The sequence below is a fragment of the Sorex fumeus genome, unplaced genomic scaffold (genome assembly GCF_029834395.1).
Source record: "Sorex fumeus unplaced genomic scaffold, SorFum_2.1 ptg000044l, whole genome shotgun sequence".
NCBI classification, from domain to species: Eukaryota; Metazoa; Chordata; class Mammalia; order Eulipotyphla; family Soricidae; genus Sorex; species Sorex fumeus.
Window position 1 is genome coordinate 39,901,476 of NW_026606101.1, and position 25,962 is coordinate 39,927,437.

Here is a 25,962-nt window from a genome sequence, read left to right on the forward strand (position 1 = left end):
AACCAGTAAATACTAAAATATCAGAAATCCAAAATCGTGTGGCTGCAATAGCGGCCACATTACATCATATGCTCTTCATAATCAGCAATAGAAAACAAATCATCTAATGATGTCTTTTTGGCAGGTCTGAATGCTGGGGAAAAGTCCAAATAATAATGTTGGGTCTTTTGTTGTAATACTGAATGTGATCAACGTAAAGAGAGAGTAAAGTGGAAACCTGCCACACAGGTCGGGGGGTGGGAGGGGTGTATAGTGGGGTTCTTGGTGGTGGAAAATGTGCACTGGTGAAGGGACTGGTGTTTGATCATTGTATGACCGACTTAAGCTGAAAAGCTTTGTGACTGTTCTTACGGTGATTTAATAAATAAAACTTAAAAAAAAGAGTGGATACTAATAATAAAGGCTTGTAATCCTACAATATTATCATATTTTTTGTTACGTAAACACAGTGATTGGCTCCAGGTTAAAATGTCAAATTAAATTGCACCTTAAATAAAAAAAAGGGGGCAGACAAATCGTATTCAATGATTTAAAATTTCTTTTCTTTTTTTCAGTTTTGGGGTCACAACCAGCAATTCTTATGGCTTACACTGGCTCTGAGCTGAGGAATCACTCTTGGAGATGCATAGGAAATGATATGCCTTTTCCCCTGGTACTATCTCTCTGGTGGTAGATTTTAAATTCTAACTTCATCATTATTGGTCCACGACTGGCAATTATTAGTGCATCCTAATTGAACTGAATCATCCAATATTTTCTCTTTAACCACTCTATTTTGGAGTCAAAAGTCAATCCCACATACCCTACATTTGAGCTTATTTCTAGGACAATTATGAAAAGAAGAGAGATTCATGATAATATGAGAATAAAATTGACAAAGACAAAAATTTTCTGTGGCTGATATTCTGGTTATCTTTCTTTGAAAATCTCTCAATTGAGGCTTAGTAATAACTCACTGTGGTTCACATGAAGTTGCAATGGACTCAGGTATGGCAGAATTAAATTTTGTGCTCCAAAGTCTCTGTACCAAACCCTGTACCCAATTTCTTGGTTTCTTTTTTGTCTATTTCTGAAAACAACTTTAGGGAACTATTACTACTTTTTATGATAGTTAAGATTGTTCAGGCATATTTAACTTTTTTCTCATGCCATTTAAATACAATATGTATGAACATCTGAAATTAGAAAGAATATAAATTTATTTCTTATAAATTATAATGGTTTAATATCATCTGAATTTTCCAGGAAAAAAACTTATCACAACACCAAATGATCAGATGACAAGAAGAAAGCCCAAGAAAAGTTAGGGGTTTACCAGAAGTACATGACCTAGAAGCCCAGGGGGCAGCCATGGAAGAGGTCACCCAGCTCTCCTAGGCTAGACTCTGCCTCATGGCTAGAACAGGATAGCTCACACCTGAGCATGACTATCCCTGCCGACCTGCCCTGGGAACCCCAAACAACCACAGACTGATCAGAGCAAAAAATACTGCTAGAATTATCAAAACCTAAGTGGAAACTTGGGGGAATTCTAATAGCACAAAGCTTCCCCAGGAAGATATTAAGTGGCAAAAGTTATGTTTGCCACTTAATTTTAAAGCAACTGACTCCTGCCAATTTAAAAATTACATAATGCAAGTGGCTCATGTAGGAGTGGTTACACAGGAGGATGCAGGGACTGAGCTCTCACATGAGTGGCACTGGGTCTGAGTATGGGACGAGGTTCTCCGAAAGGCTGTGCCACCTGCAGACAGGGGCTTGGTCTGTCAACAGATAATTATTTGTTAACTGAAAATAATAATAATAATAATAATAAAATTAAAAGTGATAATTAAGAAATATAATACTATATTAATTATATTATTAAATATAATACTTATGTAATATAGAACTTTTTGCTTTACTTTCAAGGCTGCTTACAGACATTTCCAGAGCTGCAGAAAGAACTAAATTTTCAACTATCTGTTCCTTCAAACATCTGCTAGTCTTAGTCTTGGGCCATATGAAGCAAATGTATAGACCTAGAATGTGCGAATAATAATCTATCTGCATGAGGGTCTAGCTCCTTGACGGGGGTGCAAGAGGTCCTCACAGAGCCTTCCAACAGAAGGAGCAGGGCAACAACCTCCTTCACGGTGAGTGTCTTGCTGAAGAATAGGGTAAGAACCCCATGATGTGGTCACACACCCGTGTCTCTCTTACTGACTGGAAAGGAAGGAAAATGCCCCACAAGGAAAGCAAAGGAAGCCTCTGGGAATAGTCCAGTGAGAGGTTTGGACAGTGGCAGCATGTCTGCAGAGAAGGGATTGCTGTCCTAAAATAAACAAGTATCAGAATTCGAAATGCTCTAGTGATACAGGCTGAAAAAGGACTGAAACGTGATGGCGATTCACGTCTTGATTTCATGGTGCCTCTATAAGCCTCTTTTCCATTTTATGAATTTATTGTGTGTCACACTTGGTGTGCTTGAGGGTTCCTCTTGGATTGGCCTGGGGGTGACTCCAGGCAGTGCTTCGAGAGACAAGTGATGGTCACTGACCCTACACCCAGGTCACCACAGGATAAGCCTGTGCTCAGTGCTGTGAGCTACCTCTCAGACACTCTAATTCTCACTTTAAATAAAAATGCTGGGAAGACAGTTCAAAACTGGAGCTAGCACTAGTCTTGCATGCTTGAGTTTTAGGTTAGATCTCCTGCACTCTTCCTCCTTGCCTTTCTAGGAGCTACTTCCAGAGAAAACAAAACAAAAAATAAATTAAAACTGCCTGTTTTCACATATTACATGCAAACATGAAAATCCTACTCATTCTAACAAAAAAAAATAATGTTATATTACAAACAGAACAAATCTGAATGCTGTTAAGAGAGAAAATTCCCAACTCAATACAATTATCTGGGACTTTCCATATTTGAGTCTTACAGAATCACTCGATACCATCTTCATGACTAAAAATATAACTGTAATATTACTTAAAAATATAATCAAATCATTCTCTTGAAAATTAAGATACTTACTCTTGGAAAAATAGCCAAACTGAATTAAGTGTGTCTTTTCTTGGTAGATCAAAAGCAGCTCCATTAAATCAACAGTTTTATATTAATGGCATGAGACATGACCCAGCTGAAGAAATATTCTTTGGAGTCATTTTGTACTTTAAAGAGAGTTGGAGATTTCCTCACAATTCAAATATAAAGCAGAATTGTGTTGTGGGCCCGCAGACCACAAGACCAGATATGAACCTCAATGACATAGCTCACGCATACCAGAAAGTTGTGGTTCTTCTTTAATTCTTAATTTCTCCTCAAAATGTGCCAGACATGAACCCATCCATCTATCCATCCATTCGAATATGTACTTAATGGCCCCAAAGCATATATTCTTCAACTAAAAAAAATTACTTCTTATATGCTTAGCTCTCTTTAAGTCATAGTTTCTATAACATTTAACTATGTTATATGTAACAGCAAGTGTTACAACATTTGGGGGAAGTTCTGAAACACACCGCAATAAGGTTTCATTAGAATGAACTTGATTTCTGTTATGGTGATGTCTCACTTAAAAGAAAAGGCACAAACTTTTATGAACTATGAAGAACGAACCCAAGCACAGGCACAATGCTCTACTGCTTTACAACCACTGTTCTTCCTAGAAACCTCTAACCATAGATGATAAAAGCAGAGATAACCCTTCAGAGGTCACCCTGTTTATGATGAGCAGGGCACCAGCTAAATTGAGGTCAATGGCTTCTAAATACTGGGCCTTTGTACCTTCTTATACTATCTGAGTTTAACTGGAATATTATTTTTTTAATTTTCAAAGTTCAGGCTAACTTAGATCACAAATTGTTATTTGGTTGTTACAGGAAGAATGAGAACAAACAAGTTAGACTGTTTCTTTTTTTTCCTCCCCTTTCAGAATCAATATTGTATAAAATAAACTGCCAATTTTAATAGCTAACCTGGCAAAAACATTGATTTTTATAGCTGAATTATTATTAGTATGATTGACCCAAGAGCTATGAATTTAGAGTAATAAGTTACATTGATTCAGTTCTTTCACTTACACCCTAGGGATTGGTAATTTAACAAATTAAGCAAAATTAACCTTAACTGTGCTTATTTCTAGTCACATTCTGAAGAGAACCAGTACAAAATTCTAAAGCTTAATTCATTAATTATTCTGAATGGACATCTTTGAAAGAATTATTTAGGTGCCATTAAATACGAATTCTAAAGTCACTAATGTTTCAACATTGGGGAACATGAGCACTTTCTTTGTAAGATCCACTTAGCTTTTGTTTCATAATCAAAACACTGAAAGGTTATATGAGTAAACTGTTATCCAACTGCTATCTTCCATCACTCTGGCAAATGCTTATTTTTAAGCATGTGCCCCTTGGTATCATTATTAAAATCACTGTAGATGACAAAAATTGCCTAGGAGGTGAGTGAAATAAAGAGCGACTGGAAGGCACAAGCTGGAGTCCATGAATCCTGGACATAACCACTGCAGATGCAGATCTGAGCTCTGCAGAGTCCCCTGGACCTCAGTTCCTCATCTGGGAAAGGGGGTGCAGGACCACCCTGTGGAGATGGGTGTGCCAGGCCCAGCTGGAGAGTGCCACTTCCTGATCACAGTGGCAGCTGCTGTACGCTGTGGCACTCATGTGCATGGAACTCACTGAAGGAGCAGCAGGCACAGCAGGGGGTGTGGACACCCAGCACTGCAAAGCAGGGGCTGGGAAGAAGGACAGGCTTGGAGCAAGGGCCACCACAGCCACAGCCTGTGCGGTGCTCAGGCATCCTGCAGAGGCCGCAAGGTTCCCTTTACAGGAAAGTGTTGAGTCATCTTCTCATCTCATGGCCTACAATTGCTTCCTCCAACCAGCAGGGAAATATTGCAGGGAACATGTTTTCACACAATAATCAGGAAACAATACAGCAGTTAGTTAAAATCATTGAAGGGCTGTGGGGAGGGCCTGCCTCTAGTGAATTCGGAGCCTGGTCAGGTATACTGATGATTTGTTTTATAAACTGATGTTTCTAGTGATTCCTACTCACTCTAGGTGACTGCTTGGAAATGTCATGTTGGGAATTCCCTTATTCCCTTTTACTGTTCTGGTGGTCTCTATTTCCCCGCATCTTTAGGTTGACATAGCGAGGGGCTCTCCCGCTTTCCTGGAGTCATTCTGTGTACACTCCTCCAGGAATACCTATTCTTAGTCTGCATTCCACTCAAACTCTGAAGGTCGGGGCTGGAGCAATAGCACAGCGGGCAGGGCATTTGCCTTGCAAGTAGCCGACCTGGGTTCAATCCCCAGCATCCCATCTGGTCCCCTGAGCACTGCCAGGAGTAATTCCTGAGTCCAGAGCCAGGAGTAACCCCTGTGCATCGCTGGGTATGACCCAAAAATTTAAAAAAAAAAAACAACTCTGAAGGTCAGGGAAAGTGGACGTGAATGTGAGAATTAAAGACACCAACAACAAATTTTACATATCATGCATTAATCAAAGATAATAGCTTTTTAGTGCAGTAAAGACTGTGAGTCCCAGGACCATATAACTCATGACCCCTATTTTATCCCAACTTCTAACTGATGCGAATTTGAGTGACTGACAGGACTCTCTTCCCAGAGTTCCTAGGTTGGCAGACAAGTGTAAGATACACTGCAAGAAGGAAGCCTGTGACAGTCCGCCTGGTATCACTGGGAGACTCTGCAGGGCTGGTCTGCCCTAAACATCCAGGACTGCCTGGAAGCTGTACGCAGGGGCAAATGAGGAGGAGGTGGGAAGAGACTTCAGAGACTACTTCCAGAGAAGATATGCCCAAAGGAGGGGAAACAGGTTGCCGAGACAGGAGTGGGTGGGGCCCAGGTCTACCTGACATTGATGTCAGTGAGGGTGAGGCAGGAGGCTCCTGAGGAAGGAAGCTGCACTGCTGACACAGCAGGTGATGTGCTGGCAGCCAAGCCAGGGGGTGGGGGGGTGGGGGGGGCCGGTGGGTGGGGGCAGAGAAGGGCGCAGAGAGCTCCAGGCAGGTAGAAGGTGCTCCAAGAGCAAACAGTTATAACGCATGGTATGGAGAGGCCTGCAACTAATCAGGCATGACATTTTATACTTTTTAAATTTTGATTTCCCAGAATAGCTGTAAGCTGGCAATTTTTGAGATGGAAACACACATAATTTTAAGCAAATGTGTTTCTGAGATTCTCAAGGACTGCACATAATTGGGCCTCAGTCATAAATGATCCAGCACCCAGCCCTTCACCAGTGCACACCTCCCATCACCAATGTCCCCCGCTTCCCCACCCACCACCATCCCCAATCCCCAGCCCCCACCCCCAGCCTCCCTCTATGGGAGGCACTTTCTTTTTTGCTCTCTCTCTCTCCTTTTCCTTTTAAGCATTATAGTTTGAAATACAGGTGCTAAGAGGTCATAACACCTCCAAATTTCACAAGACTGATATTCCAGAAGGAGCATACCAAATTAGATGGAAAGTAATACAGAAGTCAACTAAGCTCAGTAAGTAAAAACAATAATACAGAAGGCTCAATTGCCAACAAACAACTTTGTAAACTATTACTTAGGGTCTTAATGACCCCATGATGAGATATAACAATTTTCACATATTTTCTTTTACTGAAGTATTTTTGATAATTCCATTAACCAAGTATTTCTAACAAGAAATATAAAACAAATAATTTTGGGCCTGCTAAGTGGGTAGGCTTGTTAGGGTGGCAACTGGGGAAATGGGGACAATGGTGGAGGGAAGGTCACACTGCTGGTGGGACTAGGTATTAGAACATGGAATGCCCATAACAAATGTATTATGAACAACTCTGTAAACCATGGCGTTTAAATTAAAAAAGCATTTGGTTCGAGAAAGGCTCAGGGCTGTGAAAAACAAACAAACAAACAAACAAACAAACAACAAAATACAAAACCACTTAGGCATCAGAGCTAACTGTCACTTTTCATGGTCAGAATTCAGCATGAGTGCAAGCCGCATCTTTCCTACTCTTGATGTTCTGACTGTGACAGAATAAAATACCTGGGTTCCTTTCCACAGAGATGGTTCTGAGAATGTGAGTGTCATATCAAACCCTCAGATCATCTGTCAGGGCTCTGTCTGTGATCATAATTAGCTGCCTGGTGTCACAGGTAGGTAATTACCAAGGAACAAAAACTTGGGGAAAGGTGGAAAGTGACCAAAAGCAGTGTAGCCCTGAGCTCTGTGATAAACTTAACCTTTTTAAAAGTGAATTGGGTAGATTCTCATTCCAAGTTACTTACTAAACTTTTACTTTTGAACTTATTTTTTTGAATAATTTGATAATGTCATCAGATTCTTGATGACCTTAATTAGGAGATAATTAAAAATAAAGACCAGGGGATTTTCTTGGAAAATTATGCAATATTAATAATTTAAGAAAATCCCAATAGAAGACTAATTGAACACTGGGAAAAAGAGACTGTACCATATTATATGCAAATGGAAAACAGCAAAGAATAATTTATTTTGAAGGAAAAATTTCCATCTCTCTCCATATAGCCTTGGCTCTAAAATAATTATATTTAATTATTAAAAAATAATTAAAAATAAATAGATAAAAAGCTAGTTGGTTTACTCGTTTTGGCTGGGGAGAATCATTAACATCTTTAAATACAACTCTAATCTCAAACTGCCCCTGGGAGAAAGAAAACTCTACGATGCATGTGCTTTTCACTCTAGAAAAGCACATGCATCATATTCCAGAATTCAATCTGACCGAATACTTGAAGCAGAAGGGGACCTACCTAATTCCTGGGGATGGCAGACTCCGGTTTGATCCCCAAGCCCCGCCAGAAGTGATCTCTGAGCACAGAGCTACAACTGAGTCTGAGCACAGCTGGGTATAGCTCAATTCCCCCCCACATCTACACCCCCTCAAAAAAAAAACCACATGGACAAAGACTAGAATTAAGATGAAGTCTGGAAAAAGACATGCCATAGTCATGCTGCTGGACCCATGCCAGGCTGTTTCATTTGGGGCACCCTGGAGGGGGGCGGATGAGGCCCCTCCCCACCCCAGAAGCTGAAAACTCCCAGAACTCAACTGCTACACGCTCACAGCCACTCTCCACAAGCTTGGATGAGCCTCACCCTGGACTGTGAGACATCTGCATACCTCACACAACTAATATTCCAAGAGTAGTGCACCACATTTGATGGGGTTTAAAGTAGAAGGCAACCAATCTTAGAGGAAAATGTATTTACACACACACACACACACACACACACACACACACACACACACACGACTCAACTTTTAACAACAAGTTAGTAATCTCTTATAGAGGGACTTATTAGTACAGGGTGAAATATACACAATTTCCTCTATGGAAACTTTTTCGAATCATTTTTTTTAGCAGTTTATCTATTCGTAACAAACAATATAAAATAAATTATTTCGGTTTTGCTTTGGGGTTGGGGTTTGGGATGGAAACATCTGAAATATGGTGGTGGGAAGGTATAATGGTGGTGGGATTGGTGTTCAAATATTAAATGTAATCAAATTGTGAAATATTTTATAAAAATAAAATGAAAGGATGAAGTCTGGGCGTAGAATCCATTAAAGTTATTACAATATTGTTGCTCCAAATTCTAAGTGAACCATCTCAGAAATACTGCAGATGCTGAATTCTGAAAGTGGAATGATTAAATATTAATCATTAAGGTTGAGTCATACAAAAGTGCTAATTTTGCCTATGAAAGTGGACATCTTATGTGGTCCAAATTTAAAGTCACAGATCACTTGGGGGAAAATTGACAGGCAATAAAGCCTTCTTAGAATTTGCTTGGGTTACAGCTCCACAAGACACTCTGGCCACACAGTCACTCAGTGGCCAGGCCCACAGTATCATGTTCTCTGTGCTTTCAATGAAACGCCACAAAGGATCCAGAGTTACTGCAATTCTTAGAACTTTATGTCTCCCTCAATAAAGACCTTTGCAGATGGGTCCTGAAACAATTTCCTGCAGTGATTTCAGTCCACCCTACTAAGTCAAACACCTTCATAAAGGAGAACTTTCCTTGCTTGAAAATGTTACCTATTCAGTCTTCCTCCAGTGAGTTTCAAATACCGAAGAGAAAACAATGGGGTGGCTGACAGAGAAGGGAGATTTAGGAACAAGAGCAAGAAACAAATATCAGGGAAAAGGGTCCCCGCTGGGCAGACAGTGACTGACCCAAGCCGGAAGAGGCAAATGCAGGGATGGCTGCCAAGGTCTCAGAGTTGACACTTAACTCTGCTGCTGTCAAGTGCAGGGAAGAGAGTTGCCTCAACAGGAGTTACTGGGACCGTGTCAGGGTAGCTGAGTTCTGGGAAGTGAATGCATCATGCCAGAGGCTCTTGGGCAGGAGGGGGGGACAGTTATTTTGATAGTCCAGCTATATTTGGCCAGACATGGGCTTGTGCCAGGTCCAACCTAGACCCTGCCACAAGCCTGTGATGTCCAAGTACATCAGTGAGGAGCCCAGATGAAGCTCTGCAATGGCTACAGGAGGCACGCTTCGTATTCTCCTCAGGAGCTCTGGGTTCCTCCAAGTAGTGGGCACATGAAAGCACCTGGATGCTGATGAGTATGAATATGTAATTGGTATAATTATATATTCATATGAGTATAGATTAATAAGCACTCGCTATTGTCTTGTTGAAGAGATGTTTGACTTCTGTAAATTCAGTCTAGATTGGGGATCATAAATTATGTTCAATATCCTGAACATATGGTGGCTTAGGACACTGCAACTTCACTCTCCAATGTGTCATCCTGGTTGGTGGCAAATCCAACTCTTTCTTGAATCAGAATACTTGTCAACACTGCATGGCACTCTGAGGCTAAGACAATGTCGTCTTGTTCCTGAGCTGCTAGAGCCCTGTATGGGTTCGCTGGCCTTTCTGTATTCCACAGGGTACTATAAGGGACACTATCTCTCTGACAGCCTCAGATAACAAAAGCCATTTCCCTCAGGAGGCCAGTGAAACCGTTAAGTTCTTACAGGGTCTCCAGCATTAACCATCTCTGAGTTCAATCCCCCTCCAATATTCCAGACATACTCTGAGGTCCTCTGCTTAGAATATGTTTCAAAGCTCTACCCCTGCCTCCTTCAGTATCTGCAATGTCACCTCTGGTGAGTACCCATCAAGGCCCCTCTTTCCCTGCATCCCACCCACATATATCAGTCTGCTCTGTATCTAAGTGACTTGGTTTAGGTCTGTGCCTCCCACTGGAATGAACTCTTCCCAATGGCAAGTCCTGGGTATTTCTTAAGCCTTTGTTCCCCCTATAGCCATCAGTCTTGCTAACTACAATACTAAAAGTACAAAATCTGTGGAGCTGGCTGGAGGGCTGAAAACTGCACCTTTTTTTTTCTGAGTGCTTGAAGAGTAGTTTGTCATTCAGGTCTAATTTTTAGGAGACAAGCAGAATTCAAGGTGTCCACGGTTCTTGCTGATACAAACTATATGTTTATTTTCACTATCTTCAAACTACAATCAAGCACTTTTCTCCATTAAGAATGAGGACAGTTAACAACAGTGTCAGTGGAATCAACCACATCTATTTTCATATTACACTGTGTTGTTGCCAGTGTCTCACAATACAATTCTGCTCATCACTACTTTTAATTTGCAGCAGTTATAACATCTATCATTTGAATTTGGTATTTAATCCATGAATCAGTCATAAATTACTACCACATACAGTTGATTTCAACAGTACTCCACAGGGCTGGAGCGATAGCACAGTGGGTAGGGAGGGCGTTTGCCTTGTACGCAGCCAACCCGGGTTCGAATCCCAGCATCCCATATGGTCCCCTGAGCACCACCAGGAGTAATTCCTGAGTGTAGAACCAGTACTAACCCCTGAGCATCGCCGGGTGTGACCCAAAAAGAAAAAACAAACAAACAACAGTACTCCACAGCAAGTGATTTACTCCCTATTCCTACTGTTTTCAATTCTGCACTGAAGCATATACTTTAAGAAGGGCAGTAATCCATAGCACAAAGACACCAAAGAGACTCTGTCAGTGTGACAGTCTTAGGTGTCCCTATTTTGCTGCAGAGCTACTCAGGCTCTGTCCCCTAGAAACTATGGTAGAGTATCAGCCCTGCGCACGCACACACAGCCATGCTCGTTTAGCTTCCCTCTGCGTGGCACTGCCTTCAGCCCTCTTCAGATGAAGAAACAGCCATGGAGAAATGGGCACCACTGAAATCCAGCTAGGCACGGAGTCTAGGCTTCTGGCTCCAGATCCGGAGACAGCATCAAAAAAGGATTGCCAACAAGACTCTTTAGTTTGAGAGAAAAAAAAATTCCAAGCTAGGAGATGAGAGGGTGTATATCTTTTTGTTCCAACTACTAAAGTTCATATGTATATTATCATTGCAGAGTACACACATAAAATGGAATCTGAAAAACAAATTATTTAAGGGAAATGGGTACCCCCCCCACCTGCCCCCGCATTGGGAAAGTCCTTTCCTGTGGTAAGGAAGAAGGGGCAGATGCTTCTGAAGTTATCGTCTGCAGCAGGCCTGGCACTGATACGCTATGGATGACATTTCTTCTTACAGGCTTGGAAACTGAGGTGAGAAGACATGACCTATTTGGGTGCAAGACACTCTCCCAGTTTACTCCTAAGTGGCCAGACTGCCACTTGATAACACAGCTAAGAAACACTACAGAGTTCACACTCATCCTTCTAAACAATCCTGGCAACTCTTTATGATGAGGTACCACACTAGAAGGACTAAATACTCAACCAGAAAATTTTTTTTCCTCATATCTATTGTCTGATGATAGATACTGACCTAGGAGTGGGAGGTGTGTGATGGGTAGATAGAATTAACCAAAAGAAAAGCTACAGGCAAGAGTTAGAGTTATCTCTAAATCAACAGCACAGGCACAGGCTCAGAGCAATACAAAACAGGTCATTTAATTTCATAAAAGGATCTTTCTACAGTCTGTTTTTTTCCCCTTGCAGCCTATTGAAATGTACACACCACAAGTACAAAGTACAAGGTACTCTCAGCTGTAATTTTACTTCTGCACATATTTAATGTACTGATGGGGATGAAGCATTTCATGGTTCCTGTGCTTAGCAAATGAAATGAATCACTGTGTTAAGAGACAGCTATTTTTTTTCCCCCTTGCAGTCTGGAGCAAGTGCTCTTTACTTTTCTATTAACATGAAATTAATGAACCATTTTACCTTCGAAATCTCTTAGAAAGGTCATAGCACCTCTTTTAAAGTTGAATTTTCGAAGTGAAATAATGCTAATTTTCTTTCTCCATGTGGGTGACAGTATTTAAAAAAAATTACTAAGATAACCCAGAGTACAGAGAAAGGAATATTTTAGGTGGTTAAGCAAAAATGCTTCCAGGGCTTTATAAAGGGACACAGAGAAAGAGAATGATGGGCCAGCCTTTTACTAAATTATAATCAAAGAACCAGAGAATTTGGGTTGCCATGGACTTCAGGTTTAAATTCACGTTGGCAACTGAGACTTGGTATTAGGTTTCAGGACAGTCAGCTTCCTAAAGCCACATGCTTTAAGCTGGTGCTTCTCGACCTTTTCCTGATATGGTTCCCTTCTGGCTGGTTTCCTTCCTATAGGCCCCTAGTCCGCCCGGCAGAGCCCCTGCTCTCATACCAAGGCCCCGACTTACTTGATTTTCGACCTGTGCCCCTTGGGATGCCAAGAGCGGGTTGCAGGCCCCTAGTTGGGCAGCTCTGTTTTAAGTAAGAGCGTCACTCAGTAGCTGAGTTCATTTTCTCAAATTTCCTGGACATTTTTGTGTGTCAACGTCACACTTTGTATTCCGAAGGCCCCGGCTCCCTGTGAGGCCGAAACAGGTACTTGACGCTCAGGGCTCTCGGTTCCGGCCGTCGTTCTTTCTCACCCTAATTGCACAGACAGCCTCGGAGCTTTGTCAGCGTTACCTGCTCTGAATAGAGGCACTTTCAGCCCCACTTGTCAAAGACGGGAAGAAAGCCGCTGGGGCTGGCAGCGGGCTTGGACTCTCGCCCCCGGCATACTGTGCAATCACGCTGTTTATTCCACTGGAACAATCGCACAGCGCGAGCGGAGCACCTGGTCCTCGCGGCCGGGCTTCCTTGGCAGCTGACGGGCAACCTCACTGCCAGGTGGTCACGCTTCAATCACATTAGCTAGCCATTCTAGGGTTAACGAGGACCCACTTTCTTCAGAACGCCCTGGGAAAATCAGTTATTCATAAAAGACAGTCGGCCTTTTGTTGATCACTGAACAATGTTGCTGAAAATCCATTAAATTAAATTCTCTTTATTGGACTGAATAATGCAATAGCGATAGCCCCAGCTCTAAGTTTGCACATTTATTTACCAAATTTCTGAATAATTTATACATGGATCCTGGCTTCCCCCTCCCCGCCCCCTCACCCCCCCATTTAGTGGCCAAATGCTGCTTCGGAATGGAACACTGTCACTTTGCCTGTATTTTAATATGGATTATACACATTTTTTAAAAAAGAGAAAAAGCAGAATTTAATTGAAAGGCCAGAAAACTCAGTCTCTTTTCAACTCTGAATTCACAGTCCAATTTTCTTTTGATATATTGGCACGAATTTACATGAGACACCTTTTTCCTTTCCTTTCTTTTTAATCTTTCATATAGTTCCCACTCATACAGTAGAAAATGAAAGAGCAGGAAATAAGAAGTGTGAGAGGTGATGAATCTCAAAACTGGGGATTTGTTATGCAGGCTTGGGAGGTGGTGAGGAGGAGGAAAGTTTGGGAGGGGGGGCCTGGGGGGGACAATGCAGTCAGAGATGGGCATCAGAGAGAGTAGACAGACGGTTGCGTCTCCTCCACCCGGAGAAGGCTGTCCTCTGCAGGCCTCAGGAGGCAGAGGGGGGTCATGCAGTCTGGACATGTCTGGAAGCAGCGCCCCTTCTCCCTGAGGGCTGTAGGTGTCCTGTGATCAGCACTCAGCTAGGAGCCTCAGCTATGTGGTTTCACAGTTTGGACACAGAAGAAATGTGAGGAGAATAAAGGCACAGAATTATTAAATAATCATGTAAATCACGGTAAATCACGGCCCCCCGATTTTGGGTCTTAGCTGCTTGGGGGATCATTTAAAAATAGGATTTTTGAAAATCGAGAGGTAGCACAATTAATAATGCGCTTCTCCTGAAGTAGCTTTTAGGATTTCCTTTACAAAAAAACCAACTAACCATAATGCTAGGCCCCCTCCTTCCCCCAGAGATGAAACCATTGCGGGAGAGCAATAAATCTGATCAAGAAAGAAGCTTGGGCAGGTCACTAGTCACCTCCATGTACCTTATTTTCTTCTCCTGCAGAATGAGGCAATAATTCCACACCTAGTTTACAACTGAAAGCACACGAAACAGACATTCAATACATCCCAAGGGCTGGCTGAGAAGCTTCCACATTTCCCTTTCTGAGCCCATCTTCCCCATGCTGGGTCTGATTCCAGATGGGAGTACAGTCAAGATACTCTGTCACTGAATGTAACCACTATGTTAGTTTCCTCTAAAGTCAAACCACAAAGGCAAAGGTGAAGTAGATTTCAGTGCTAGAACAAAATAAGCACCAAGGAATAACCCTGTTACACTGCAATGAAGTATGAAGAACATGGGTTAAGTCTGGTCAGATGTGAATGTTTAGTTTTCCTTCGTGATCATTTCTGATAAACACAGTGCCTTTGCCTTGGCATTTATAGTCGTAGGCAGACTGGTGTCTGGTCCCAATGCACGGGTCTAGTAACATTATCTCTGAATTTTAAGATCCACCTTGAACAAAGCTCCGACACTAAGGTATTAGAATGTGCTGATGACAAGTTCTTCTACAGCTCAAAAACAAGGGCTGACACTTTTGAATGAATAGACAGAGAACACATCAAAGAGAGTCTTTTATAGAGAAAAATTGCCTGATGCCCACTTTAATCTCTCTGAAAATCTGTGCACAAACCTAACCCAATTTTATTTTTCAGATAAATGCTAAAGCTTGATACATAGGAATCTTTCTTTTTTTTTTTTTACGGTTAAAAGATGAGGAGACAAATATATGCTAGCATAGCCTTTGAACTCTTAAAGCTGTATCAATGGGCCATGATACTTAAACATTGATAGAGGGCAGAGATTTTACAACAGCTGCATTGTAAGCATTCTGAGTAAAATCAATCATCATTATAAAGTAAGGCTCTTCGTGTTCCTGGAGTGAGCAGATGCCATTGGGTTAGCACGTGGCAGGGACAAATGGTGACATTACTGGTGCCCGCTTGAGCAAATTGATGATCAACGGGATGACAAGTGACAAGTGAAAGAAAGGCTCTAATATCTATGTTTTCCTTAAAGTTGCACAGTTTTTATACTTTTAACCCTTTGCTCAATTAAGAAAGGTCTATAAAGGTAAGGGGGAAATATCACTGGGTTAATAAAATTAGTGGCTCAGAGATATTATCTGAGAGGATGAAATTATTGTCTTGCACAAGTAACAGAGCAGAATAAGCATGTTTTGGAGCAGGGATACTAGTCAGTGAACAGATGTCTCAGAATTGTATAATCTAGTCAGGGCCTCTTCTGAATAGCATCATTTTGGGTAAACTGAAGTATCTTCAGATGCCTCCTGATTCTATCTCCTCCTCGTATCTGTGAGTCTCTCACTTAGAACCTGTAAATTTACCACACAAGAAGCCTAATTGTGAAGCTGGTCATATTTACCTTTCATAGTTTCCAGTCACCTGTCAACATCCTAGCACCTCCAATATCCTCCTGCCTGCCAGGCTGCTAGCACACATCTTTCTGATGATATTTTTTCCTGTCCAGACACTCTGCAGTCAGAATGTCCATACTGAAGGCCTCCCCTTGCCACTCATCCAGATGTTGAGGAAGTCAGGCCATGTGACACAAACATTTCTCATGGAATCCTCCCTCTCTACAGGGGCAAAAAATGGAAGGTGGCACTTTCAGAAGCTGGACTTGAAAGTCCTGCAAGCATGACATGTGTCCGCATTTCTTTTCTTTAAAATAAAGCAAACTCATGGCATGTTTACTTTAATCAGAAATGCTGTAAATGATTAACCACTATGTACTGCTGATGATCTGTGAAGATAATGCTATGCTTCTCATGGGACTTGCCTATATACTGGCTCCCTGCCTAGTTTCCCAATTTGAGAGGCACTAATTTAAGGTCTGACTATCCCAGGAGTGTCTGAGTTTTGAAAGGAGATTCAAGAAGACAGAGAATTCTGTTAGACCTGACTGTGCAGTTAGCATTGTGGAAGTCAGATGACAGGACCCATACAGTGAACAGAGGTTTGTCCTCTTAGTCAAACTCAGTGACATCCATTCTTCTGCTAGAATCAAAAGCTCAAGAGAGCCTTTTAGCCAAATCCAGATTTTGGCTCAGCTCATGGTGCTGAGTAATTCGCATCATCTGACGGAAGCTAATTCTGCAAAATTTATTTTAAAAACAAACCAAATACAAAAAAATTACCAATTCCTTCCCACTTGGATCCAGCTAAGCTATGTTCCCCATGGGTTGAGAAATACAAGAATTGTCTTCCACTGCTTAAATACCCAAACACTTTCCCTGCCTTGAACTGTTAACCATGTTTTTAAGACTCAAATCTCATTGTATTTTAATTTTTAAACAGATTTTTGTCAGTCTGTCCAATGCATTTATCATTCTAAGAATAGCCTGTAAAGAATTATACTCTTTAAAAAAAGTCACAGAATTCAGCAACAGCCCCAGACTGGGATAAAATACTTTGTCACCATTCATATGACAAAGGATTAATATCTAAGATACACAAAACACCTGCAAAAATTAACAAGGAAAAAACAATCAACTCCATCAAAAAAATGGGAAAAGAGATGAATAGAAACTTTCTCAAAGACTCACATATGGCCAAAAGGTACATGAAAAAATGCTCTGCATCACTTATAAGGCAACTGAAAATTAAAACAAGAATCTCACATCAGAAGGATTGGCACACATCACAAAGAACAAAACAACTAGTGTTGGTATGGACGCGGGATAAAATGAAAACTTACCCACTACTGGTGAGAATGTCAACTAGTTCCACTTTTTGGAAAAATAATATGGGCATTCCTAATCAAACTAAGAACTGAGTTTTCAAAGAACCAGCATTTCTACTTCTTGGCATCTACCCCAAGGGCCCCAAAACTCTATTTCAAAAAGACATCTGTGCTCCTACGTTCACTGCAGTACTATTCACAATAGTCAAAATCTGGAAACAACCCAAGTGCCCAAGAACAGATGACTGGATAAAGAAACTATGGCATATATACACAATACCACTTTGCTATAAGAAAAAACAAAATCATGCAATTTTCTTCTGTGTGGATGGATCTGGAGAGTACCATGCTGAGTGAAGTTAACCAGAAGGAGAGGGACAAACACAGAATGATCTCTCATATATAGGATATAAAGAAGCATAGTAAGAGAATAACAAATGGGCAAATGAAACAGAACCCAAGAACTGGTCTACAGATCAGCGTTTACCATGGTAGGAGACTAGGGTGGGCGGGAGACTAGGGGTAAAGAAGGGAAAACTGACACAATAGTGGAGTGAAGAGGACATCCTGGTAGGGGGCATGTGGTGTTGGAATGTTGTATGTATGAAACTCCATTGTTCACAGTTTTATAAAGCATGGTGCCTAAAATTAGAAAAACAAAAAAATCCAGCAACTGTTTTGAAAGTCACTATAAAATCTAAACTTGTAAATATTATTTGGAAAGCTAAAGTCATGATACAGTGAAAATTAACACACATTCTGGTAACAATGAACAATGCTTATTTGGAGCCAAAAGCATCATTCTCTTTCTGGAAAACATACTATTCTCAACCCTTTAATTCAGAGTTGTCACCAGTATAGCCTTTTATTCTTCATTAGATCTATTTATTTTTGCTTTTGGGGCCATACCCAGCTGTTCCTAGAGCTCACTTCTGGCTTTGTGTTCAGGGATCACTCCTAGTAAGGCTTGGGGGACTATATGCAGTGCAAAGGATCAAACCCAGTTCAGCTGCATGCAAGGCAAATACCCTATCTGCTATACTATCTCTCCAACCCTTACTTCTTTTTAGAAATCAAAACTATGATCTCCTTGGGTTGGTGAATGAATGTATGTATTTGTAGTCAATATGTAGTATGGTAAAAAGTAGGCCTACAGTAGGAAAATTTGAGTTTTTTCTCTCAATTTTCTCCTCCCCGTTTGAATGTTTTTGCTTAAAAATAAAAGAAAGCTATATCAAAAACTAAAAAGCCATTCTAAATGAAGATCTAAATATGGTGGGGTGACATTATTAACTATTTTATGAGGGAATACTATATCTTCATATAGTGAGAAATCTACATTTTTAAAACAGGTTTTGAAATGATTAAGGATGAGAGGAGAGAAGTGGGGAGGAGGAGATGGAGGAGGAGAGTAAGAGGAAAGGAGGAGAAGGAGTTGCCAATACAAAAATTACAGCACCCTGATTTCTCAGGTCTTTATGGAACAGGAAATGAATTAACACAGTAAAGAGATAATACTGGTCAGCTGTGCTCCTGAGTAGTACGGAACAAAGTTGAGGCAGGCTGCCAAAGGAATACTGCAAAGGACCCACATTTCATTGGGCCCATGGATTTTATATGAAATGTTAAAGAAGCTCATTGACTTGAACTAAATCTTATCTTCAAAATCTTCAAAACCTTCAAAGTCTTCAATATCTTCAAAATATGTCTGGAAGTAACTTGGGCACAGGTGGGGGGTTGTCGGCACTTTAGTGATGGTGAGATTAATATAGGCAAAAATTGTAAATGTCAACACTATCGTAAACACATCCCCTAAAGTACACATTTTTAAACTACAGAATTAAAAAAAAAAACACAGCCCAAGTATGAAAACATACCTGGGTGCTGAGATGAAAAAAAAAAAAAAAAAAAACAAAACCACAGCCCAAATATGAAAACATATCTGGGTGCTGAGATGAATGGGAATATCAGGTAGCTTTTCTGAAGCGATGCCACTAATCTGCTTTATCTGACTCTGCCTAAAATTCATGCTCAGGAAGTGCTGGAATCAAATCTTGCTCTAGAACTCAGGCTGCCACAGCCTTGCTAAGTTTTAGTTTGATGACCCATTGTTATGACTGAAATTCATTTAAACTGGTCTCCCGGCTGACAGGCAGAGATCCATTTAACTAGTTTGCAGATTTTTAATACTTTAATAAAAACTGCATATAAAACAAAGACACATTCCCAATTTACACCTTCTTTTGCAATACTAAAGTCCCTTTTTAATGGTCTGATTGATGAATGAAGGAGAATCCTGCAGTGCCCAGCGCCAGACGGGGGTCTGGGAGCAGGGTCTGACACAGTCTTGAGAATTTGCTAACCTGGTAAAAAATTCAGAAACTTTTCAGGTCAAAATACATTTTTGTTAATTGATTTATGTTTTGTTTTTCTTTTTTTTTGGCCACACTGTATGTGCTCAGGGCTGACTCCTGGGTCTTCACTCAGGAATCACTCCTGGAGAGGCATGGGAAACTTTATGGAATGTTGGGGAACGAATCTAGATGGACCGAGTATAAAGCTAGCACCTCACCCATTGCACTATCTCTTCAGCCCCAGTGAACTGATTTTTAAATAAATATACCATTATCAATGTGCCTTATAAGTTTTTAATCACAGAAACAGGGTTGGAGACACTGCCTATATTTATAATGATGATAATAATACCAATAAAGTAATATCCATTGGGCACAGTGCTCTGAGAAACACGCCAAACACAAGGACAAAGGAAAATGATGGTTTAAAAGAAAGACCAACACGGTCTGAAATGCAGAGACGTCCACAGCTAGGGAGCCATGGTGGAGCAATGAGAGGTTTGTGATGATGTGCACTGATGCAGTGTCACCTTCCCCACAGTACCGCCTACACTCAGTACCCTGCACAGTCAATGAAGTTGATAGGCAGCACTTTACATGGAAATGACTATTTTGCCAGGTTCCAAAAAGTCAATTAACAGCAATTTCACATACTTGAAGCCAAGTGAAAACCAGTTGTGGAACTCATCTTGCAACCTGTCTCTAACTTTCTGTCATGATAGTTACTATTACTTTTCCTTGAGCACCCTGAGAGTGGTGGAATGGGATAGTACCAGAAGGGCATATCGAAAGAGTATGAGAGGCAATGTCTTCTGAAACAACAACAACAACAATTCAAACAACACCCCTAAATCCACTAACCCCCCATTTTTCCAAGTATGAACATATGGAACCATTCAGTTGTCCATAACTCCAACTATTCTTTTAATTTTAATTCATTTTGCTTTTATGCTCACTCTGTGGAATATACAGTTTGTGTAATATAGTTTCTTATATTGTGGAAGTCACAGCTGGTGCTTCAAGGGCTGCTAAGGGTGGGTGGGAAATGCTTGGATCGGACTTCAGAGTCTCACATGCTAGGTTTGTTCTCTACCAACTGAGCTATTTTCTGGACTAGGACCTTAACATTAGCTTGCAAATTTATTAACTTTTTTAGTGGGTAATTGGAAACATACATATAATTTTACCTCCCATTCTGTTAATGGTAGTTTCCTTTCTTTTTGGGCTGGGGGTGATTTGGGACCACACCCAGCTCTGCTCAGTTACTTCTGGTTTGACACTCAGGGATCATTCCTGGCAGACTCAGAGGACTATGTGGGGTGCTGAAGACTGAATCCAGGTCAGCTACATATAAGGCAAGCACCTCAACTGTCTTATCTCTTTGGCCTAATAAAAATATTTTCTGAAGAAATGAATATCCAGACTTTTACTTATTTATTATGTATTTAACAAATCAATTGATTAATTTTAATCATTACCAGAGTGAGTCAATGCTGTAATGAAGAAAAGTGAAGATGAATGTGGGACTTTGTCATAATACAGGAGAGAAAGAAATTGTAGGACTTCAAAGAACTTGTCAGGCTAGACTGTTGCTTAATCTCAATATCAGTTGTTTCATATAAAAGGCACATTGAACATAGGTATGTTCTTAAGAATTAGGAATAGGGGATGGAGAGATAGTACAGCAGATGGGGTGCTTGCCTTGCATGCAGCTAACCAGGGTTTGATCCGGATCTCCCCCCAACCACTGCCAGCAGTGGTACCTGAGCACTGAGCCAGGAGTAACCCCTGGGCATTGCCAGGTGTGACAAACAAAAAACAAAACAAAACAAGAACACACACAAAAACTCAGGATTAAAGTAACTGTGATGGGCTCAGTGGTAAAGTATGCATGTACGAGACCTGGATTAGATCCTTGGCACCATCAGAAATCAATCGAGATTAAGCAAAGAAATCAATCGAGATTAAGCACCTGTTCTCAGCTTGTAAATATATTGCTGGGACTGGATAATGAATGGGTACATGAGTTTGTGAAAGAATTCACTGAGCGTACTACAGACAGAAACAGAGAGAGTTGTTCTTAGGTGAATAGGAAGGACAAAAAGCATTTTTAAAGACTAAATTGGAAGGTAGAAATTGGGGATATTACACTTAGCTTAATGTCAAAATATGACAGGAAAAATACCTGGTGTTAGTTTGTAAATATGTACTTAAAATGAACAGGAATAATTTATACCACTTACATAATGTCAAATATATCAAGTCTTTAAATAGGTGTGCATAAGATACCTCTAAATCCACTAAAAATTAAACAGATACTGTCACTGTCACTGTCCCTGTCCTCCCGTTGTTCATCGATTTGCTTGTGCGGGCCCAGTAACATTGTGAGACTTGTTACTGTGTTTGGCATATCGAATACACCATGGGTAGCTTGTCAGGCATTGCCGTGCGGGCAAGATACTCTTGGTAGCTTGCTGTGCTCTCCGAGAGGGGCGGAGGATTCGAACTCGGGTTGGCCATGTTGGCTGCGTGCAAGGCAAACACCCTGCCCACTGTGCTATCGCTCCAGCCCAAACAGATACCAACAATTTAAAAATATTTCAGTGTTAATAGAATTCAGTTGCTAATTTCAATAAAATCCAGCTCCTGGACGAGAACAGTGCAGTCTTCTGCCCCGCGCCTGGCTGTTCCTCGCCGGGGCCCCTTGGAGGGGAGCGGGTTGAGCTTTCCTCCCCGCCCCGACCAGAGCTCCGGCAGCCGAAGACCTCCAGGACCAGCCACCACCATGCTGAGACCACTCTCCGCACACATGAAGGTACTGGCAGAGGGACAAATCCACGCGGGTTCCGGGGCCGAGATCTCCAAGCCTACTCGGATTGGAGTCGAGCATCCTCCACCCAGATCCTCCAAATTCCAGTAGGCGGGGGTCACACCCATCACCTGGCCCCCTGGCGCCGTGTAATCCCATCAACGGCCAAGACTCAGAGACTATAAAATTCAGCTCCCGGATGAGAACAGTGCAGTCTTCTGCCCCCGTGCCTGGCTGTTCCTTGCCGGGGCCCCTTGGAGGGGAGCGGGTTGAGCTTTCCTCCCCGCCCCGACCAGGACATCTTATCAGGACATCTTTTTATGACATCTTATTATCTCATTCCTACTTTGGACAAACTTGCAGGCTATCGAATGTAGCCTGCCTACAGGGCAGAGTCTGGCAAACTTCCCGTGGCGTACCAAATATGCCAAATACCAGTAACAATGATGGGTCTCATTCTCCTAAAGAGCCTTGAATATAATCTCAGGGCTAGGATGAAAGAGACGTTATTGGGGCCTGCTCGAGGCAATCGACGAATAACAGGATGATGAAAAAAATGAAATTTTCATTAATTTAAATAAAATCTAAGGTACAAATTTCTTATACAATTCCATATGACAGAGAAAATATTAACAACATTCTTAATGTGTGTGCACTTCTAAATGTTAAACTTTATAAAGAAAAAATTCAAAACATCAGCTCAATTTTTATCATATTAAAAGGGAAATATTTTTTGGTGAATATTTTGGTGAGAATCTTCAACTCTCACCAAAGAGAAAATTTAAAAATGATGATGAATAATTTGCTTACTTAATAGTGATAAGACTTTGGGTTTACAAATATATAATAAAGGAAAAAGTCCATTTACTTTCAAGTTAAGACTTAACAGAAGTTTGGTGAGTCTATAATTAGCACCTAGCATGGCGGGCTTTCTAGAGTCTCAACATGAAAAACCTGGAGTGCGGGTCCCATTCAACAATCTCAGGGATGAAGAGCTTTTCACAGGCAAAGAACACATTACAAAGTTCATTAATTAAACAGTGCGGGTGGAGCAGATGGAAGCTACCTACGCTCGAATGAAGCTAAATTGAGACAGAGGTTTGCAGTCCTTAATGAGGCTCCATAAAATGAATGATTACATAGTGATCACAAGTAAACAAGGATGCAAGAAGAGCTGGATAATCAGGGCAACAAGTCCTGCAACATGGTAACAAGAAGACCTACTGAGTGGAAGTATCTAGCACCCAAAACACCTGAGGTCACTCCATTCCAGACGGTTTCTGGGGCTGAGAAAAGCCACGGGTGTCTGCAAAGGGTTAAGCCTGAAACCACAGTTGGTAGGGCAATAATAAGAAAATGCCTGGTCATGAAAATAAATAGAAGAGAAATCTTTTTTTTTTTGGTCACATATTAAATGCATTATATAGAATTGGGTACTCAAGCTTCCTTTCATCTTAAGAAACACAGAGATGTAAAGGTACTTGGGTGATTCAAACTAAGAAAACTGCAAAAGCTGCAATCTATAAATGTGGACATAAAGAGTACAAAATGGTACTCCCTGCACTCCCATCACTAATTCTTTACTTTTTTAGTTATGTCACTGCGCTAACTTTATTTGGTGTGCTCTCATTAGCCTTTCCTGTATATGGGGATGTGAATCAATTAAAAAGATACTTTTGTGGGGCTGGAGCCACAGTGCAGTGGATAGGGGCACTTGCTTTGTACACAGTTGACCCTAGTTCCATACCAAGCACCACATATGGTCCTCGGGTCATGTCAGGATTGATCCCTGAGCACAGAGTAAGGAATAAGTCTTGTGCATAGCTGGATATGCCCACAAAAAAGTAAAAAAAAAAATCTTAGGATTCCTGGGTAGACTGGAAAGTTATTTTGCTAATAATTATTTAATATGCTTCCTTCGGCAGGGCTGGAGCGATAGTATAGCAGATAGGGCGTTTGCTTTGTACACAGCTGACCCGGGTTCGATTCCTCCACCCCTCTCGGAGAGCCTGGTAAGCTAGCAAGAGTATCCCGCCCACACAGCAGAGCCTGGCAAGCTCCCCATATTCGATATGCCATATTCGATATGCCAAAAACAGTAACAAGTCTCACAATGGAGACATTACTGGTGCCCGCTCAAGCAAATTGATGAACAATGGGAGGACAGTGTACAGTGCTACAGTGCTGCAGTGCTTCCCTTGGCAGCTCATATACCAAAACTGGAAGAATTCAGAGAAGATTAGCATGGCTGCTGGGCAAAAATGACATACAAATTTGTGAAGTGCTAAATATTACCACCTCAACAGTAAAGTAACAACTGCTGAAGACAATCAGTGAGCTTGAAGATGAACTGCAGAAAACCTCCAGGTAACAACAAAAGATGGAAAAGGACCTAAAAATAGTTAAGGATAGACAAGATAGCTATGAGATTAATTCAAGAGGAACAATGTAAGAATCATTGGAGTATCAGAGGGACAGGGAAATAACCCACTGGAAGTAGTAACAGTTAAAGACATCATTGCTGAAGAGTTCGCAGAGCTGGAGAATGCAGGCATCCAGATCCCAGAAGTCCAAAGGCTAAAAGAGACTCTAATAAAAAGACCCCAGGATTTATCCTAATCAGAATGAAGAATACCAAAGATAGTGACACAACACTGAAAGCAGCAATATCCAAGAAGAAAATCACATACAAAGGAGCACCTCTGAGATTTATATCAGACCTACTGATTGAAATTCTCCAGGACTGAGGTCAGTAGTATGATATAGTTTAAAAATTTATGAAATGAAGGCCTCATCAAGGCCTCACTGGTTAGATTCTCATTCAGATTTGAAGAAATGATGCACATCTTAATGGAACTTCACAGACTAAAAACCAACTTTAATAGAAGAACCGAAGGGGGTACTGTAAGATAAGCAAACCCCACAAAACAAAAAACTTCTACAGAAAGATAGCAAAAAACTCCATGACAATAAACTCTCTCAATTTCAATGGTCTAAACACACCAATTAAAAGACAAAGAATGGGAAAATGGATTAAAAAACTGAACCCAATATTATGGTGCTTACAAGAAAAATATTTGCATAGTCAGAGCAAACACAGACTCAAAGTCAATGGCTGGAAAACAATTCTTCAAGCAAACAACTCCTTCAAAAAAGGCCAGGGTGGCCTTTTTGTATACTGAATACTAGTATACAATGACATAGATGTCAGGTTGTAAAAGGTTAGACCATTTCTTAATAATCAAAGGATATGTACACCAAGTTAAAATTTACTTTTAAACATATACACACCAAATGAGGGTCCAGAAAAATACTTAAAAAACAACTGCTAGTAGACTTCAAGGAGGACATTGGTAGCAACACAATAGTAGTTGGAGACTTCAACACCTCTTTGTCACCTCTTGATCAACAGGACTAAAACTCAGCAAGGAAATACATGTTTTGAAGGAAGAAATGGAAAAGAGGGGGCTAATATATATATGTACACACACACACACACACACACACACACACACACACACACACATATATATATATAAATATATGATTTTTCTTTCCCCAAAAGCCAAGTACACATTCTTCTCCAGTGCACATGGGACATTGTCCAATACAGAAAATGTGCTGGGCCACAAAACATACCTCCATAAAATAAAGAAGATAGAAATTGTATTAACTATCTTTTCAGACCATGATGCACTGAAAATAGAAGTTAATCA

At 41.0% G+C, this 25,962-nt stretch overlaps 1 protein-coding gene and 1 non-coding gene across 2 annotated transcripts in view; one reads left to right on the top strand and one right to left on the bottom strand.

Moving 5' to 3' along the window:
* Positions 1-25,962, bottom strand: part of RALGAPA2 (Ral GTPase activating protein catalytic subunit alpha 2) — a 380,552-nt gene that overhangs the window by 34,647 nt on the left and 319,943 nt on the right. The gene's annotated exons all lie outside the window — the stretch shown is intronic.
* LOC130030832 (U6 spliceosomal RNA) lies at positions 24,436-24,542 on the top strand. Its single transcript, XR_008793511.1, has one exon. It is a non-coding gene; the product is annotated as a U6 spliceosomal RNA (small nuclear RNA).